Source organism: Panthera onca, chromosome B3 (assembly GCF_046562875.1).
Source record: "Panthera onca isolate mPanOnc1 chromosome B3, mPanOnc1 haplotype 2, whole genome shotgun sequence".
Lineage (NCBI taxonomy): Eukaryota > Metazoa > Chordata > Mammalia > Carnivora > Felidae > Panthera > Panthera onca.
In genome coordinates, this window is record NC_138344.1 from 113280883 (window position 1) to 113299675 (window position 18793).

The 18793-nt window shown below is 38.3% G+C and overlaps 1 protein-coding gene and 1 long non-coding RNA gene across 5 annotated transcripts in view; both read left to right on the top strand.

Annotated features, from left to right (window-relative positions):
- RAD51B (RAD51 paralog B) overlaps positions 1-18793 on the top strand; it is a 641492-nt gene that overhangs the window by 254535 nt on the left and 368164 nt on the right. The gene's annotated exons all lie outside the window — the stretch shown is intronic.
- On the top strand, positions 3604-17337 carry LOC132670026 (uncharacterized). Its single transcript, XR_014137834.1, has 4 exons — positions 3604-3875; positions 8605-8726; positions 15586-15696; positions 16821-17337. It is a non-coding gene; the product is annotated as an uncharacterized LOC132670026 (long non-coding RNA).

Below are 18793 nucleotides of genomic sequence, written 5' to 3' on the forward strand. Positions count from 1 at the left end.
GTCAGCCAGATTTCTAAAAGTTTATAATATAACAAACACATACTATTTTCTCTGTACTGGGCATGTCTTATGTTCTTCACAAATATTAACTAACGTATCATAATAAACCTAAAAAATAGATAATATTATTAGCCTCGTTGTATAGATGGTAGAACTGAGGCACAGATGGCTGTTATACCCCAAAGCCCCAAAGTTAGTTGATAAGCAGCAGAGCCAGGCAGGATTCAAAAATCAGTCTATCTGGCTCTTTGAGGCTATGCTCTTAACCACTACACAATGGTCCCATATTGTGGTTAATCAAGTGCTTTTCCACAAAACACTACAAAGGCATTGAACTGAGATCTTCCCATAATTGAGAAAGCAGCATGGAAAAGGAAATAATATATGGAAGTTTTTGGTAGGAGGAAAATTGGACCTAGAGTCAGAAGATTTGAGTTCTGGCATTGCCAGTATAAGCTTGGTAACTTTGGGGAGGTAACTATATTTCCTATTGCTACTATCAGAAATTACCACAAATTTAGTGGCATAAAACACCAATGTATTCTCTTACATTTTTGGAGGTGAGAAGTTTAAAGTCTAGGTGTTGGCAGGGCTGCCTTCTGGAAGCTTCAGGGGAGAATCCATTTCTTTGCCTTTTCCACCTTCTGGAGGTCGCCTGCATTCATTGGCTCATTGTCCCTTCTAGCACCTTCAAAGTACATCACTCTAATCACTGGTTCCTTTGTTACATCTTCTTTTCCTTTCTTTTACCCTTGGTGCTCTTTTGTAAGGTCCTTGTAACTACAGTGGGCTCACCAGATAATTCAAGATAGTTTCCCCATCTCAAAATCCTTAATTTAAACACATATGCAAAATCCCTTTTGCCATGTAAGATAACATATGCATAGGTCCTAAGGATTAGGACTGGAGGGCCACCGTTCTGTCTACCACAGTTACTTTATTTCTGTGGACCTCAGTTTCTTCAGTTTTAAATGAAAGAGCTGAACTAAGCAATCTTTGAGGATCCTTCCAATTCTGAGAACTCTGAATTTTCTAATCCTACCCTAAAATTCTTAGTGCTATCTATCAGAAATAGAGGCTTCACTGTTGAAATTTTTTTTGCAAATGTAAAATATTTTTCATATTGCATTTTAAACTAAGAGTTTTCATATGAAAAAGTGATACGGTAAAAAGTTTCTTTCTCCCTTTGTTATTTTTAAGATGTTCAGATCTATGAGAGGCTACATTGTTGTAGCCAAATTTGAGACCTACAGTCCTTGCAGATTTTTAGCAATACATTGAATGACTAGAACCTTTTTATTGAAAAGCAATACTAAAATCTAAATAAAGCTCTGGATGTAAGTTAGGTTGCATCTGGATGTAAGTTACAAAAACTTCAAGGACTTCAAATGACTTAAACAGTAAGGACATTTGTTATCTGGTTATTTCACATAATGAAGATACTATGTCGGTAACAGTTTAATACTAGCTTAGTGATTTCATTAAGAACTCCTATTCCTTTCATTGCTCTCCTGTGCCATCTTTGCTCTTAGACTGGCTCCCTCAGGTTCACAAGAGGGCTGCAGTATTTCCATCACATTCTAAACCAATATTATGGATAAGACAGAAGAAAGACCATCTCTTGTGAGGCTTTGTTTTTTAGGAATAAGGAAGCCTTTCCCAAAAGCCATTTGACAGACTTCCTGGTTTTATTGACCAGAATTCTGTTACATGCCCATTTAAAAATCAGTTGAAGGCAAAGTGAGTCGGATAACCTACCATGTTTAACTAGATCCCATAGTGTCCAATAGGACTTTCTTTAGTGATGGAAAAGTTCCGTATCTGTGCTTCCAATACAGTAGCTGTTAGCCACATGTGGCAATTCTTGAGCACTTGAAATGTGCCTAGTGCAATTAAAGAGCTGAGTTTTTGGAATTAATTTAAATTTAAATGATCATATATGGCCAGTGGATACCACATTTGGCCACATACAACCAGATCAGTCATTTGAGACACAATGGATGCTGGGTAGTTGACTAACTACCGTGTTCATTACATCTTTAATAAAATATCTTTTATAAAACAGTGAACAGGTGATGTATTTGTCTTTGGAACCTCACTTCAATTACTGACCCACTTGGGAGGTTCTTTTGGAGTCCAACAAAACAAATACATAAAACCAGTACACATGTTTACAAGGGCTAACGGTGGCAGAATATTCTAGTTGAAGGGGTAAGGTGGGAAATCATGATATGCTATCATGTGCCAGCATATGCTATGGTTCAACTTATAATGGAGGTTTGGGCTAGGAACTCTAATGGAGAGAAACAGTCTGCTCTTCTCCATTAGGAAGCTGGTATGTTATGCAATGTTGTAAATAGGGAATGGCAACTCTTATTAATAGAAAATGCCTGCCAAAAACTGCCTGTCTTGGAGATTGTACAGCTAGGGAAATACATAGATGGTATCTGGGAGGATCCATCCATTTAATAAATATTTATAAACCACATGCTCTGTGCCAGGTACTGTTCTAGGTACTGAAAAGATAGTAAACAAGACTAAGCCCCTGTCCTCATAGAACTTTGTTGTTACAAAGAAATAAGTAATATATTTCAAATTGTGATAAGCCTTGAGAAGAAAATAAGGCAAGAGAACAGGATAGAGTGAATGAAGTAAATTTTAACAAATGCCTAGATCTGTGACTTTCTTGTCAAAAGCTCAGGGTTTTGAGTTTTTTCTGCTGGGAGAGGACATTTGGTATATAGGCTTACTTAGGTTCACAGAAAAAAAAAAAAAAAAAAAAAGGACTGTGTTTGGATTAACTAATTGCCAAAAGAAAGAAAAATTAAACCAGTTCCTGAGAAGTTAGTATATTTCTCTGCTGTTTTAAAATTAAATTATGGTGAACCTTGCATGGCCCAATATTAGTATGAAGTTTATTTCTAGCTTGATTCATGTTCCTCTGTATTCGTTGCCTTATCTGAAGAACTTTGGCTATCTTAAGTAAACTTCTGGGCTCCAGTTTTCTTAATCATCCAATGGAATTATTAATAGTAATTGCCAATCATGGGTTCTGGAAAGATTGGTGCTATCAAAATAATTATAAAATGTTTTATATAAATTTGTAGGCCAAAGGAGAGAGGAAGCATTTCTTATTAAAATTGAGCAAGTGATTTAGCCTCTCTGGGTCTTAGTTTTTCCAATGCTAAAACAAAGTATTTGCAGTATTGCCAGGAATGTTAGAAAACAGATCCTCTCAGTGCTGGTTCAAATAGAAACTGGTACAGCCTTTCTGGTGAGCCAATTGGCAGAATAGTTACAGGTTCTTTAAAATGTGCATACCTTTTTGCCCCAAGGAACAAAATTGAATAGGTGTTCAAGTGTGTATGTTTAAGGATATTTATCATACTATTGTTTATAAGGTCTAGAGATAGTAAAATGTTGAACGCTAGGAATTTTGGTGCATTCCATGTGAAATTCTATGCAGCTACTTAAGATGATGATAGTATCAATAGATATTAATAGAATTGGAAAGAAAGTCACAGTGTCCTACATTTGTGGTCATCTGTGATTTTGTGGTCATCTGTGATGTGTGGTCATCTGAGTAGATTTTGAATCTACTCAGTAATTACTGAGTACTACACATTATACTAATAGGCTTTGTTCAAATATTATCTCCCTGAAGTTTCATATGAACCCAAGTATGAATAATCTGGGACTTCCTTTTGCAGATGAAGGAACCAAGGATCAGAAGACTAAAGTAACTTGTCCAAATCCTTCAATTCAGAGGTGGCAGAGTCAGAATTTATACCTAGCCAATTGACTTCAGCTACCACAGTCTGAAACCATGGGTTAGACTGCCTCTGTGAACTCTCTACATGGGCTAACCATCACAGGTATAGCGTGAAAACTTCCTCACATCCTTTCCTGTCACTGCACTCCTACTTGAGAGTCCTTTGGCCTGGGTATGTGGCAGAGGAAGGGGTGACTCACCCTTTAATACAGAAGTCAGCAGACTCCAGCCCATGGGCCAAAGCCGGCCTGCTGCCTGTTTTTGTCAGTCAAGTTTTACTGTAACACAGCCATCCTTACTCATTTAGGTCTTGCCTATTGCTGCTTTTACACAGCAAGGCAGAAATGAATAGTTTTAATAGAGACCATATGGCTCACAAAGCCTAAAATTTGTATTATCTTGTCCTTTACAGAAAAAGTTTGCTAACCCCTGCCTTAATATATTAGAAATCTGGAAGGATGTGTGCCTTATTACAGTGACCACTTCTCTTTCCTTAAAGAGGCGAATTTTTAAAACAAACCAGTGTTAAGGTTATTGTCCTCCAGCAGTACAGGCCACAGGCATACAGGCAGTTGCTGAAGGGTTTTCTGAGGAGGTGAACAAGAGCAGTCTATTTCAGGACTACTGAAGGCCCTCTGTGCTTGGCTGACTGGCAGTCTCTGGGCCTTCCTTGCCTTGAAACTCTGCCTGTTGCTGCTCCTCGGAGATGGAATGTGTATTCACAAACGAGGCACTCCATTAGTCATGGTGCATTTCCTGGGCCCTGGAGACATGGGCATGACATCACCAATGGCCAATGAGAAAGGATCCTCTGTAGCGGGAGCCCTGAAACCTCTTTGGAGGACTATAGGCTGTGTGTTCTGTTCCTAGCCCTCAGGGTACGATTTGAGACTGCCTTCCTCATCCAGCCATATTCTGGGCACAAAAGTCTAGCTTCCAGACCCAAGAGGCCAGGATAAGCTTGAAAATCTGCAGAGCTGGAGGCAGATTCCCATTTAGTATTTTTTTCCAGGGCTCAGGTTTTTATTCCCACAGAGTTTTCCACTCCTAATGACGTTGTTACTTTATGTGGTGAAGGGTGGGTGGTGAAAGATGAAGTCTGCATTAGATAAAAGACACTTGGCAGTTAAAATTTCTGGATAAGTATAGGTTGGTAGCATAACAAAATCAGAAGCATATTTTGCTGTTTTGTTACATTGCTTTTGTGTGTAGTTTAACATAATAAAACAACATCTTTTAACAGCAAAAGCTCCTAGCAAAATTAGTGTGGCTTAGAATAGGGGCAATTACCAGAGGAACTTTACTGAGGGGATTAGTAACTCATTAAATCTTTTATCTTCAAGAAGAAAAGAATTTTTTTTTTCCAATTCTTTTTTCTTAGGATTGAAGCACTTTGGATAAACCACTCCCCCCTCCCCTGCTTCCTAATTTATATATTTATTTATTTATGAAAATGATTTGTGAAAGTTAGTCTCAGATAACTTTGTTAATTCGGTGTACCAGAAATTTTATTGAGATCTTGTTTTATAATTGGTAGTAACTGCTCAATTTTTTGCTATCAACCCATAATTGTAAAACTCCCCCTTTAAAAATTATTCAGGGAAACGGAGGCTCAGGATTTAATGTGAGATTATACTGGACAGGCTTTTGCAGTTTAATTCAGGAATTGAACTCAAGAGCTGTGTTTTCCAGTCTTCATAGGCAATCTGTGGTTGAATGTGAACGATTCCTTTAGTACTTTTTCATGTTTGAATCTTTTTTGATGAAGTCTAAGAGAAATTGGGAAACAGAGCCATTTTTGTTAGTATATTATCCGTGGCTATCATAAACTGCAGATGATACCACTCCTATGGTTTTTTAAAAAGATTCCTTGTAATTTCTTCAAGATGAAGATGATTATTTTTTTATCATTATAGAGGCTTTTTTATTTTAAAAATCACTGGAAAGCACATGAATTCATTCCTGTTTCCAAAGAACAAATATATCAGTAATTAAAAGAATTTCCTCTAGAACTGTGTAATCTACTGTAAAAAAGGATACTTTTTAGCACTTCCGAGATCCTCACTCAAAGTTATCTATGCAGTTCAAAAAATTAAAATTTCAAAACATCTTGGAGATATTAACATTTTTTTTTTAGCTTTAATAGATGAGGAAACTAAGATACAGAAAGATGACATCTCCAGCCTTATGCTGTGCATAGAACCAGATATTGGAAGCATAAATCATTCTCGTCAAAATCTTTAAGAGCTCATTTCTCTGCACCTTTACGTAAAGTTGTTCTTGTTTTCCTTTGATAGCTTCGTACTTTGCGTCATTAACAACAGTGCTTGTTTTTTACAATCATTTGATTGGGACAGGAGAGCAGATTAGTCTAGCCTAGGCAGAACTGAACAGGGGTCAGTTATCTAACAGGTGAAGGTGTGGGGTTGGGGCTCCATGTGCTCTCCTGCCTCACTCCTGCAAAAGGACTTCATTCTCCTTCATGTCATCTCCCAGTTTCTACCACTTGAACTAATATTTGCCACCTCCCAGAGGATTATCATGAATACTCATGAGTTTAATGTTGATAAAGTGCTTGTAGCCTTTTGGAAGCGAGGTCTTAAAATATAAGAAAAGGGGCGCCTGGGTGGCTCAGTTGGTTAGGCGTCCGACTTCGGCCCAGGTCATGATCTCACGGTTCATGAGTTCAAGCCCTGCATCAGGCTCTGTGCTGACAGCTCAGAGCCTGGAGCCTGCTTCGGATTCTGTGTCTCCCTCTCTCTCTGCCCCTGCCTAGCTCATGCTCGCTCTCTCTCTGTGTCAAAAATAAATAAAGTTAAAAAAAAATTTTTTTAAATAAAAAAATAAAATAAATTTTAAAACATTAAAAAAAAAAGGTCTTTTGTAAGCATGTGGTTAGTATTGGTCCCACTACCAGTGACAGATTTCTTGACTGGTCAGTAGGCACTCTTAGATGAGATGAACCATATCCCTATTGTGGTGAGGACAGATTCTGGAGTGAGTCCACTGCTGCCTCGAAAGTATATGTCTGGTTTGAAATGTTGAAGGCCAGGTGATCCTTACAGCAGCTACACAGGAACATCTCCTCATTGCTGCTGTTTCCTGCTAATTGGGGGGGGGGGGGGGCGCACAGCAGATGCCTCCCTCAAAACCCTCTCCCAGTGTTTGGCATGCCATGCTGATCATCTTGGTAAACCCAGAAGAAAACTCCCGAAAGGCTAGTCCAGAATGTGACAGCTGGAGGTCATGACAGATAATCAGATTGGTTTATGAAATGTTAAGGATGAGTCATGTCACTCCTAAACGGATCGGCATCAATTTATTACACAAAACCAAACACTGAAGGAAGAAAAGCCTTTAGTCTCATTAAGGAACCCAGACAAAAATCCCACTTAATCCATCGTGCTTTTCCTTTTCCTCCAACTCAGCTGGTGTGCAGGTGTAGGGCAGCTTGGCAGAAGCTGTGAACATTTGGAAAAAGGAGTCATTACTGAAAGTCACTGACACACACTTCCCTTGGAATGCTGCTGATGTCATGGAAAACAGGGACCTTAGCAATAACCCCTAACAACCAGAGCTACAGTAAATAGTAAATGTTACCTCCACCAAGGCATTGGTCTTTAAAGAGTTTTAACAGGCCAGGGCTTGCCAGCCACAACTCATAAAAATGTTCTTATAATTTTACCCTACTCTCTAAAAGCACTGGATAACTGCTGAAGTTTCTCTGCCACTTGAGGACACAAAGCCAAATTTGTGTCAGTTTCAAGGTTCACTAATCAAAATTTACAGCACTTCTTTTCCAGTCCTCTTCATCCCCCCTGCCATGCTCATGGAGTTTGGCCTGGTAAATTTAATACTTTTTCAAAGAAGTCTCTTGTCTTACTGAGTTGCCTGAATTTCTGCTTATGGGGTGAATCTATGTGCTAGGTTTTGGCCAGTGTTTTATTAGCCTAGTGGTTAACCTAGTCTGGTTAATTTGTAGCCCTTAATCTATAGGTTATATTCCAACCAATTTGAAGCAGTTGGGCAAGAGTGACATCCTATAGTTCAAACTCTGAACAAGGTGCATGGCAAAAGAACAAACGGCACATGCTGTCATACAGAACTGTCCAGAATGGTTACTGTCAACAGTATAAGAAAGCAAAAGAAGACACAGAACCAAGAGATCATAAGGAATTTTCTCCCTCAATTGGCTGTCTTTTAGGAGAAGAGGCTGGTGGGATATTACCATGTAACAAACGCAGCATGGCTTCTTTTAGACCTGTCCACACAGTGGGAAGAAGCAGAATGCTTGTATTCCTTTTGCGAGGCATTGTCAGGGTGACTATATAATTATCATCCAAACTAGAATACTTTTGAGAGGGAAGGATTGTACTAATGATTACTCTGGAGCAATAGAACTAGACTGGGACTGCCTCAGGCAAAGGGGGCACATGGTCCCCTCATCATTGTGCCAATGCACACGCAGCCCAAGCCTTTTGAGGAGGCAGTCTTGACAATGCCAGAGAAAGAAGACTCATCATGCAGTGTGGACTGTCTCACAAGAAAACAAGTCTAGTCTTAGAATTAGTAGGCTAAGTAATGAACTCTGTTACTGTAAGATGTCCCTAAGTTAAAACCTCAAGTAAAGTAAGCTTGAATTCACTCTTAATTTACCCAGTTTTGAACAGTTTTGAACATACTTTTTATTACTATTGACTAGTGGCTCTTAGAATGAAGTCTGAGATCCCTGGGTGTCTCAGGAGATCTTTCAAGGAATCTGTGGGGTCAACTGTTTTCATCATAATATTAACACATTATATTTACCTTTTTCATTCTCATTTTCTCACAAGCATACAGTGGAGTTGTCTAGAGGGCCTCTAAAGTATGATATTATAACAACTTGAATGAAGAACCAGATATCAGACTCCAGCTCTCATCTACGAAGCCAGACATTAAAGGGATTTGTAAGAATGTACAATGCCATTCTTCTCACCAAATTATATTGTTTTAGAAAATAGTTATTCTTAATTAAATCATTATTTATGCTAAGATGTCATGGGTTTATTAGTGTTTTTTTAAACGAATTAACAAATAAATGCTTTAAAAATTCATCAGTTTTCATTTCTAAGATGGTAAACATATCCCCTATAAATAAAAACTGTGAATCTTTAATGGTATTTAAGAGTGTGAATGGGTCCCAAGAGCAAAAAGGTTTTAGAAATGCTTCCCTAGACCTTTCTCATTCCCTGGAAGGAACATGTAGATACAGTGAGATGATAAATTTCCTGATGAGAGAGACCAGTTTATTCATTGTTGCATCTACTACAACACCTAGCAAGATGCCTTGCATGTTGTTAGTGCTCTGTGTAAACATGAAGACAAAGCTCCCAGAACTCTGAAATTTACCAGATTCTCTTGTATCTGGGTGTTACATTAACATTATTGTTTGGTTTGTTTTAAGTCTTTGTCTTTTGCTATGTAATGTGTTCTAGTACTCTTTATTAAATAATCTTATTTTGACACAACTATGATGCCATTTTTTTTTTTTTTTTTTTTAACGTTTATTTATTTTTGGGACAGAGAGAGACAGAGCATGAATGGGGGAGGGGCAGAGAGAGAGGGAGACACAGAATCGGAAGCAGGCTCCAGGCTCTGAGCCATCAGCCCAGAGCCCGACGCGGGGCTCGAACTCACGGACCGCGAGATCGTGACCTGAGCTGAAGTCGGACGCTTAACCGACGGAGCCACCCAGGCGCCCCTGATGCCATTTTTCATTACCCAGCATCTTGTTTCTGTAGCGTACAACTTTTAGATCTTATTCATCAGCCTGTTGATGCTATTTCTTTTTCAAAGACATAGTTAGCATCCCCCAATTTTTTGATACTCTTTTTTAACTATCATGGCTTGCTGTATGAAAGCAGCTGACTGTTGTTTCCTTCAAGAATTAACTCATCTTTCTGCATTTAAGATACCCTGCAGGTGTTTCTTCTTTCCAAGGAGAATGAGTTCTATATTGATGTGACTGCACGTCCCCCATAGGGTTCCCCTGGGGCCCTTCACAATAACTGTGTGTCTCTTCAGAATGATGTTGCCATTTTCTGGAATATGTCGACAGTCTGATTGTTGAGGATAGTGTCCATTCTCGCAGCAGATGCAGCAAAAAGAGGTGAAGCTTTTTAAAAAACGTCATAGACCATGGTTTCCATAGTACTGAAAAACACTTTTAGTAGAAGCCATAATTTGATACAAGATCGAATCCTTACTTATGACCTTGCATGTAAACCAATATATATCCACCTGCCTCTCCACACTTACAAACTTCTTTGTAGAGTCCAAATCTTTTAAGTCTTTAAAGGTCACCTATTTCTTGAACAGGATTAAGAGTACACTTACCAAGATGAGGTCTGAGCAATGGAAAGAATTGTTGAATTACTATATATTGTATAGTGTATATACTGAATTACTATATATAGAGTGTATATATTGAATTACTATATATTGTATAGTGTATACTATATATTTTAGGTGTATATATTGTACACCTAAAACTAATATAATACTGTCAACTATACTGGAATTTAAAATCTTCACACATTTCTGAGAATGTGATTTTTCTCAATATTAGAAATTAGTTCCATTAGCAAAAAGGGAAAAATTATGAAATAATTTTTGTATATAGGTTCAACTGTGTCATAAAAAAACATTTCATGGGGTGCCTGGGTGGCTCAGTCTGTTAAGCGTCCGACTTCGGCTCAGGTCATGACCTCACTGTCCGTGAGTTCGAGCCCCGCGTCGGGCTCTGTGCTGACAGCTCAGAGCCTGGAGCCTGCTTCAGATTCTGTGTCTCCCTCTCTCTCTGACCCTCCCCTGTTCATGCTTTGTCTCTCTCTGTCTCAAAAATAAACATTAAAAAAAAATTTTCATGTTTTTTTATAGTTTTTTCTTTCAAGTGAAAATATTATCTTCTGATTTTAAGATTTTTTTCTTGAGCTAGAAATACTGCTTTTTAAAATATCTGCTTAATTTGCTTCATCTCCAAGACCTGAAATTAATCTGCTACTTTGTAAATGAACATAGCAGGATATACTGAGGCCGCAGTTTATTTGGGTAGCAGCATTATTTTTATGATTTAATAATAATGGCCATTATATAGGACATGTGAAAGTTAAGATCTAAGTTTATGAAGCTAGTTTTTAATGACCTGCATTCTGCTTGGTTTTAGGTAGCATCTTCTCAGAGTACTATTAGTTATATAAATCTCCAAGTTTCTTTTTCTTGAGACCTAACATCTTGGATAATGACTTACCAAACCTATGTTCGAAATTTTGATCAGAAAACAGAGGGGGCAAGGGAGAGAGAGGGAGGGGAAAAAGCATCACAATTCTTATTAAGTCCCCATTAAGAAAGGGATTGTCAAGGGTAGATTAGCATGTTGTGTGAGATGGAATCCTAAAGGAATACTGCTTTTTGTGAACAAGGCACTGGCAGGATGGGAATGGGAGAGCTGGATGTTTCTTTTGACTTCACTACTCTAAATAGCAGTGTGATTTCAGCAGATCACCTTACTTCTCTTAGCTGCTATTAGTTTCCCTAGCTGTAAAATGAGGCTGGATTAGATGGCCTCTAAGGTCCCTTTCAGATCATCTAATTCTACGATTTGTTTTGTACTCTGTCAGAATTTCATGTTCTTGAAGTCCCTAGTTGACAAATACGGTGTGGGAGGAAATGACACAGTTTTGAATAACCAAAATGGATTTTGTCCGCACTTATGTGCTAATCCCCAAAGAAGAAGAAAATACAAACGAGCCAGGGGCCAAACATGAAAATGGTGACAGTGAGGAAAACATTGAAGCAGACAGCTGAAAGCTTCATATCCTGGCCCGCCTGCCATGAGAAAGGCTGAGCCTGCCAAATCCTTCAGGCAATCAAGGCCAGAACTTTGGCTAGCTCTTATTTTGAGCGCCACCCCCCCCCCCCCATACCACATGCACAAACCACACAGGAAAATTGTCTCTTTCTCTCTCTCTCTCTCTCTCTCTCTTCATATTTGTGCCTTTTGGCTATACTTCAATGTATGCCAAGTTCTTGCCTAAATCCCCTTCCTTCCAGCTGTCACTATATTCAGCCTGTTGCTCTCCGGGGCTTGAGAAGCAGCTGCAGTCTTCAGTGGGGGCACAGGGGTGGTGGCCTTGGTGGTGGGGTGTCGTTAGGGTGTGTAGTCAGTCAGAACTAAGTCACTTTTACCTGGTTTATGGACATTTCCAACAGTGTTCTCACTCTCCTTCCTTGGCAAATGTCAGAACTGATGGCTTTAATTTTTTTTCCCCTTCCCTTCCTCTTTGGGGAGGTTTATCCCCCTTCCACATTCCTCAGCCTTTTTGTCTGCGAACATCCTGTGGAAGATTTGGTTTGTCTTAGGTTCTTTTGCCAGACTGCTCATCGTCTTTTATTTATTTTTTTCTTTTTTCCACATAAAGCATATTTATCTGTTGAGAGAGCTAAAGATGGATAACCAGAGCCTCTGTACTCTCTCACAAGACTAGAAGTTGGATCCCTTCTCGTCTCAGACAGTGTATCCCAAACCATTAGGTCTTCCAAGGCCCAGAGAGCTCTTGGCCATTCGCTGCCTGTCAGGCCGCAGCTGGTGGAGAGCTGGCTCTCGAACCCTTTCACCTCTGGCCTGTGCCACGTTCCCACGGAGATTGCTTGCATACACCTCCTATTGGCTCTCTGTGATGGCAGCTGAGCAAAGAGGCCCTTGGTTCTCATCCTTTTAGAAAACCAAGAAAGAATCAGTGAATCTTATTGAAGAATCTTGTCTGAATATAAGGAGAAGCCATGTATTAGGAAGGTTTTAAATTGTTGCACTGTGCACAGACTGACTTTGCTGGCCTGAATGTTAGAAGGAAAACAAAACAAAAATCCTACACAGTCATTATCTTTTGAGCATTTCCCTTTTGTTCATGAATAGAGCTCTTTTAGACACAATGGGTTGTTTTTCTCTGCCACTCTTTCTAGAAACTCCATTAACTCTCTTGCCCTATGCCTGGTTGTGCCAGTTCATACCTCTTTTTTTTTTTTTTTTAATGCTTATTTTTGAGAGAGACAGAGACAGAATGCAAGTGGGTTAGGGGCAGAGAGAGAGGGAGACACAGAATCCGAAGCAGGCTCCCTATCAGCTGTGCTGACAGCTCAGAGCCTGACGCGGGCCTCGAGCTTATGAGCTGTGAGATCATGACCTGAGCCAAAGTTGGACGCTCAACCGACTGAGCCACCCAGGTGCCCCCATACCTCTTTTTATGTAAGAGGAACCCCACATAGTCTTCAGAGCCTTGTGAAAAAAACGAAACTCAAAGTGTGCCCCGTATGTGGGTTTGTCTGATGGTTTCTCATGTCTGTGTGTATTTTATTTCGTATAATTTACATGTTAATTGGTATTAAATTCAAACAGGTGAGTCTTGTCAAAATTTTTGGTGATAGGATCTTGTTTAACTTTGTACATACCATATAAAGTCTGTTTATTTATATTGGGGATACAATACTACTACATTTATCTTTCATTTCTGCCTATTTTCCTCAGTCCTGGACTTGTTTGCCTGTGTTGTTCCTAATACCCAAGTGATCCTCTGTCACTCATCCTTTCCCCCCAGTCCATGTATTTTTGCATTGTGACTGGAAGGGCCCTCAGATTTTGACCATCCAAGCTCTTCATTTTATAGATGACAAAAAGTAAGCCTGCAAAAGGGACATTTTTCGGCCAAGGTCACATACCTGCTAGAGCCTAGGCTCACAAGTGTTTTTTTACTATACTACCCCAGGCTCCACATGTCAGGAATTTTCCAAAGCACTAGACTAGTAATAACTACTTCAACAGCTAGTGAGTGCATGCTACTGGAAAGGGCACAGGTTTTGGAGCCACATTTGGGTTTGGATATCTTGTGCTACCCTCTACTGGCAGGGTAAATTGGGCAAGTAACTGAAACTTGTGGGGATTCTTTCATCCTTCTTAATATGGGAATAATAACAATGATACATTCAGGTTATTGTAAGTATTGGATTATATAATCTGTATAAAGTACCCATCATACATATGTTTAATAAATTAGTTACAAAAAGCTGATCATAGGGAAATGTTATATGCAGAAATAATTTAAAATAGGTATTTTATAACTGGCTACTCTGACCCTCTCTTATTCAGTAGTATTCCCCTAAACTCAGCATTGAAGTATGAATGAAATGAGTTGTCTGGAAATGAATTCCTGCAAGTTATTTATACCATGACTGTGATTCATGCATTTCCCTTTTCTCTATGGCTTTCATCTGTACTTGGCTGCAGTGTATCTTGTCCAAAAATTTTTGTACAAGTTTGAACTCACCCAGAGAAGACATCTGGAGTGTACTTGGGTTTATCCCCTGCTTCTTTTTTTTTTTTAGCTAAACACTAGGATATAAATCTAAAATATAATTTATATAGAAGGTTATATTCATATTTTTGAGAAGTTTGAGGTCTTTAGTGTTATTCTGAAACTCATTGAATTATGTAATGAATGGCTTCAATATAAAATTATATGTACCTGTTTGGAGTATAGGTAGAAGTTATCACGCTCAACACAAAGGGGCCCAAGATTGCTTTGTTAGAAGGAAGCAGAACTACATTGTCCGAACCCAGTAGTATGGAGACAAGGAACGAGTTAGAAAACAAAAGCTAAGATTGAATTAGCAAAGGCCAGAAGCAGCAAAAGAATGTTTGGAAGCTTCAGAATTAGTGATTCAGGAGAATTTCAGTTGAGGGCTTCTCAGATTGCATAAATGTCGTTGGCTGACTGGAATTCACTTAAGACTGAAGTGTATGGAAGGATTTTAAGAAACTAGATAGAATGAATTTTACCTCCCTAATAAAGAGAGGGCTCCGGAGAAGGAGTTTTGGCTTCAATTTTAGATATTAAGTGAAACTAGAAAGAGACACTATGTGCTTTGCACATAGTGGGGTCCTCCTTCTGGAACCCTTGATTGCCAAGGGACTTTCAAGCTCATATAATTTGGTCCATAACTATGATTAGACATGCAAAAGATGTACACACTCTTAGAGTTTCCTTGATTACTTTTTCAGTAAGATGAAAGTGAAAGAGAATGTAGCAGTGATTAAGGATCAAACGTTTGTTCCTTGTGCCTGTTCATACCTAATGTCCTGCATTAGATTAAGAGCCTTGGTCCAGTAGTTTCTTAAAGATAAAAAGTATGCATGATTTTGAAAGGATATTGGACAATCAAGTATGGCCAGGAAGTAGAAGGTGCTATTTTGCTATATTATGGGTTCATCCAGATGGGATCAAACCAGAGGAATTTGGCAAGCATTGGGACTCACCACTTAGAACCACACTGGAATAGTTGTGGTAGCAAAAGAATTTCTCCAGGAGTCTTATTCCACTTGAGGCATAACAGCCAAAGATTCCTGGCTCTTGAGGGGAGAGTGCCAAAGTTGATAAATTTTAGAACGATCAACTGAAGTCTATAAATTCAGGAGAAATAGTTCAATTAGATGACACTGGGACTATGTATTCCCATAGTTTTCAGACAGAAGAAATACTGTGAGTAAATGTGTCTTCATAATTTGCTCTTCCCTAATCTCATGTCCACCCATCAAGATTTAACATACTACAGTTTAATAAATAAGAAGATTATAAAAGAATATTACTTTAATAGCTTGTGTTTGGCATCTTCTCTGTTCTTCTTGATATTCTGACATATTATGTATGCCATTTTTACAGGAAATTCTGACATATTATATATGCCATTTTTATAGGAATAACTTGTTTCATTGTGCTTTGCAGATATTACATTTTTTACAAATTGGAAGGTTTGTAACAACCCCACGTCAAGCAAGTCTATCGGCACCATTTTCCCAGCAGCATTTTCTCACTTTGTGACTCTGTCATATTTTGGTAATTCTCACAATATTTTAAACTTTCTCATTATTATCTTTGTTACAGTGATCTGTGATCAATGATCTTTGATACTGCTATTAGAATTGTTTTGGGGTGCTTTGAACCTCATTCAACCTTGCCATTTTTTAAAGCTTTCTGGCAAGGCTTCTCCATGGCCTAACATTTGCCTTCCTGTTTAATCATTCTCTGAGCCTTTTTATACTCTAGTAAAGTGAATTACACCTGCCAGTACACCTTATCATCCTCAGTCTTTCTTATTCCTTGTAATCTGATGTCTATCCCTATATCATCCAGTCGTATCCCCTTCAAGTGCTTGCCCAGTCCACTGACTTACACACATTAGGTTTTCATTAAGTATTTGTACTTAATGAGAATGAAAAAGTGTTCTTTATATTTTTTTTAATGTTTATTTTTATTATTTATTCTGAGAGAGAGAGAGAGAGACAGAGAGAGACAGAGACAGAGAGAGAGAATGCACACGAGTGGGGAAGGGGCAGAGAGAGAGGGAGAGGGAGAGAATCCCAAGCAGGCTCCATGCTCTCACCAGAGCTCAGCGTAGGGCTCAATTTCATAAACCATGAGACATTACCTGAGCCAAAATCAAGAGTCAGATGCCCAACTGACTGAGCCACCCAGGCACCCCAGTTCTTTATATTTTAAATATCATGGAGAGAGACTTACAACACAGCAGGAAGGAACTGTGACTGAAGAGTCAAACATGAGACCAAAATTGGGAGCTTTAAAAATATTTTTAAGAGCTTTGTTGAGTCATAATTGACATCCAATAAACAGCACATATTTAGCACAATTTGATAAGTTTTAATATATGTATACACACAGGAAATCATCAGCACAATCAAGATAATGAACATATCCATTATCCCCAAAGTTGCCACATGGCTATTGTAATCCATTTCTCCCAGCCCTCTCCACCTTTATCTCCTCTTGCACTGATCTGTTTTGTCAATCAAGATTTGTTTGCATTTTCTAGAGTCATAAACAAATGAAATCATATGGTGTAAACTCTTTTGGATCTGGCTTTTTCACTCAGTGTAATTATTTTGAGATTCATCCATGGTATTACATGTATTAATACTTCATTCCTTTTTATTGTTAAATAGTATTCCACTGCATGCATATACCACAATTTGCTTATCTGCTCACCTATTGATGGACATTTTGGGATCTTTCCAGTTTATGGCAATTACAAATAAAGTCACTATGAACATTTGACTACAAATAGTTGAATGTAGGTATGCTTTCTTTTCTTATGAGTAAATAACCGGGAGTAGAATGGCTAGATCATAGGATAGTGTGTGTTTAGCTTTGTAAGAAACTGCCAAACTGTCTTCCAAAGTGACCGTATCATTTTGCATTCCCACCAGCAATGAACTAGAGTTCCTGTTTTGTCACCAGTATTTGATGATTTCAGTGCTTTGAATTTCAGCCATAGGTGTATAGTGGTATCTCATTGTTTAATTTGCAGTTCCCTAATGACATGAAGTTAAACATCTTTTCATATATTTATCTGTCCTCTATATATCTGCTTTTGTGAGGTGTCTATTCAGATCTTTTACCTATTTTTAAATCAGATTATTTTCATACTGTTGAGTTTTAAGAGTCCCTTGACTATTTTAGATACAAGTCCTTTATCCAATATGTGTTTCGCAGATATTCTTTCCCAGATTGTGGTGTGTCTTTTCTTTCTTTTAATAAGTGTCTTTTGCAGAGAAGTTTTTAACTATAATGAAGTCCAAGTTAACAATTTTTTCTTTCATGGATAGTGCTTTTGGTGTTATATCAAAAAACTCATTGCCAAGCCCAAAGTCACCTAGATCTTCTCCTATGTTATATTTTAGAAGTTTTATAGTTTTGTGTTTTATATTTAGTCTATCATTCATCTTGAGTTAATATTGTGAAGGGTGTAAAGTCTGTGTCTAGATTCATTTTTTTTTTCATGTGAATGTCTAGTTTGTTCCAGTACCATTTGTTGAAAAGTCTATCCTACATGAAATTGCCTGTGCTCTTTTGTCAAAATCCAGTTAACTATATTTATGTGAGTCTATTTCTGGGCTCTCTATTCTGTTTCACTGGTGAAATTATCTATTCTCTCACTGATACCACACTGTCGTATTACTGTAGCTTTATATTGTCTTGAAGCCTGATAGTTTCAGTCCTCCAACTTTGTTTTTCTTATTCAATATTATGTTGGCATTATGGGTCTTTCTGCCTTTCCATATAAACTTTAGAATCGATTTGTGTATATTCATAAAGTAACTTGCTGGGAATTTGATTGGATCTAGATCAAATTGTGAAGAATCAACATCTTGACAATAGTGAGTCTTCCTATCTTTTACCATGGAATATCTCTTCATTTATTTAGATCTCCTTTGAATTTTTTCATCAGAGTTTCCTCATATAGATCTTGTATACAATCTGTACAATGATCTTGTTCATTACCTAAGTGTTTCTCTCTCTCTTTTATAAGCTTATTTATTTATTTTGAGAGAGAGAGGGAGAGAGTGAGAGAGAGAGAGAGAGAGAGAGAGAGAGAGAGAATCCCAAGCAGCGATTTCACCAACAGTGAGATCATGACCTGAGCCAAAATCAAAAGCTGGATGCTTAACTGACTGAACCACCCAGGTGCTCCCACCCCCCTCACTTCTTTTGATGCCAGTGTAAAATGTTGCATTTTATTAAAAAAATTTTTTTAGTGTTGTATTTATTTTTGAGAGTGAGAGACATAGCACAAGCAGGGGAGGGGCAGAGAGAGTGGGAGACACAGAATCCAAAGCAAGCTCCAGGCTCTGAGCTGTCAGCACAGAGCCCAAGGTGGGGTTTGAACCCATGGACCATGAGGTCATGACCTGAGCTGAAGTCAGATGCTTAACTGACTGAGCCACCCAAGCACCCTAAAATGTTGCATTTTAAATTTCAGATTCCAGTTGTTCATCACTGGTATGTAAGGAAACAATGGATTTTTGTACATTAACCTTATATCCTGTCTTCTTTTGGATTGACTATTTTTTTATAATTTCATTTTACCTCCTTTGTTGCCTCATTAGCTATAATTCTTTGTTTAGTTACTTTTCTG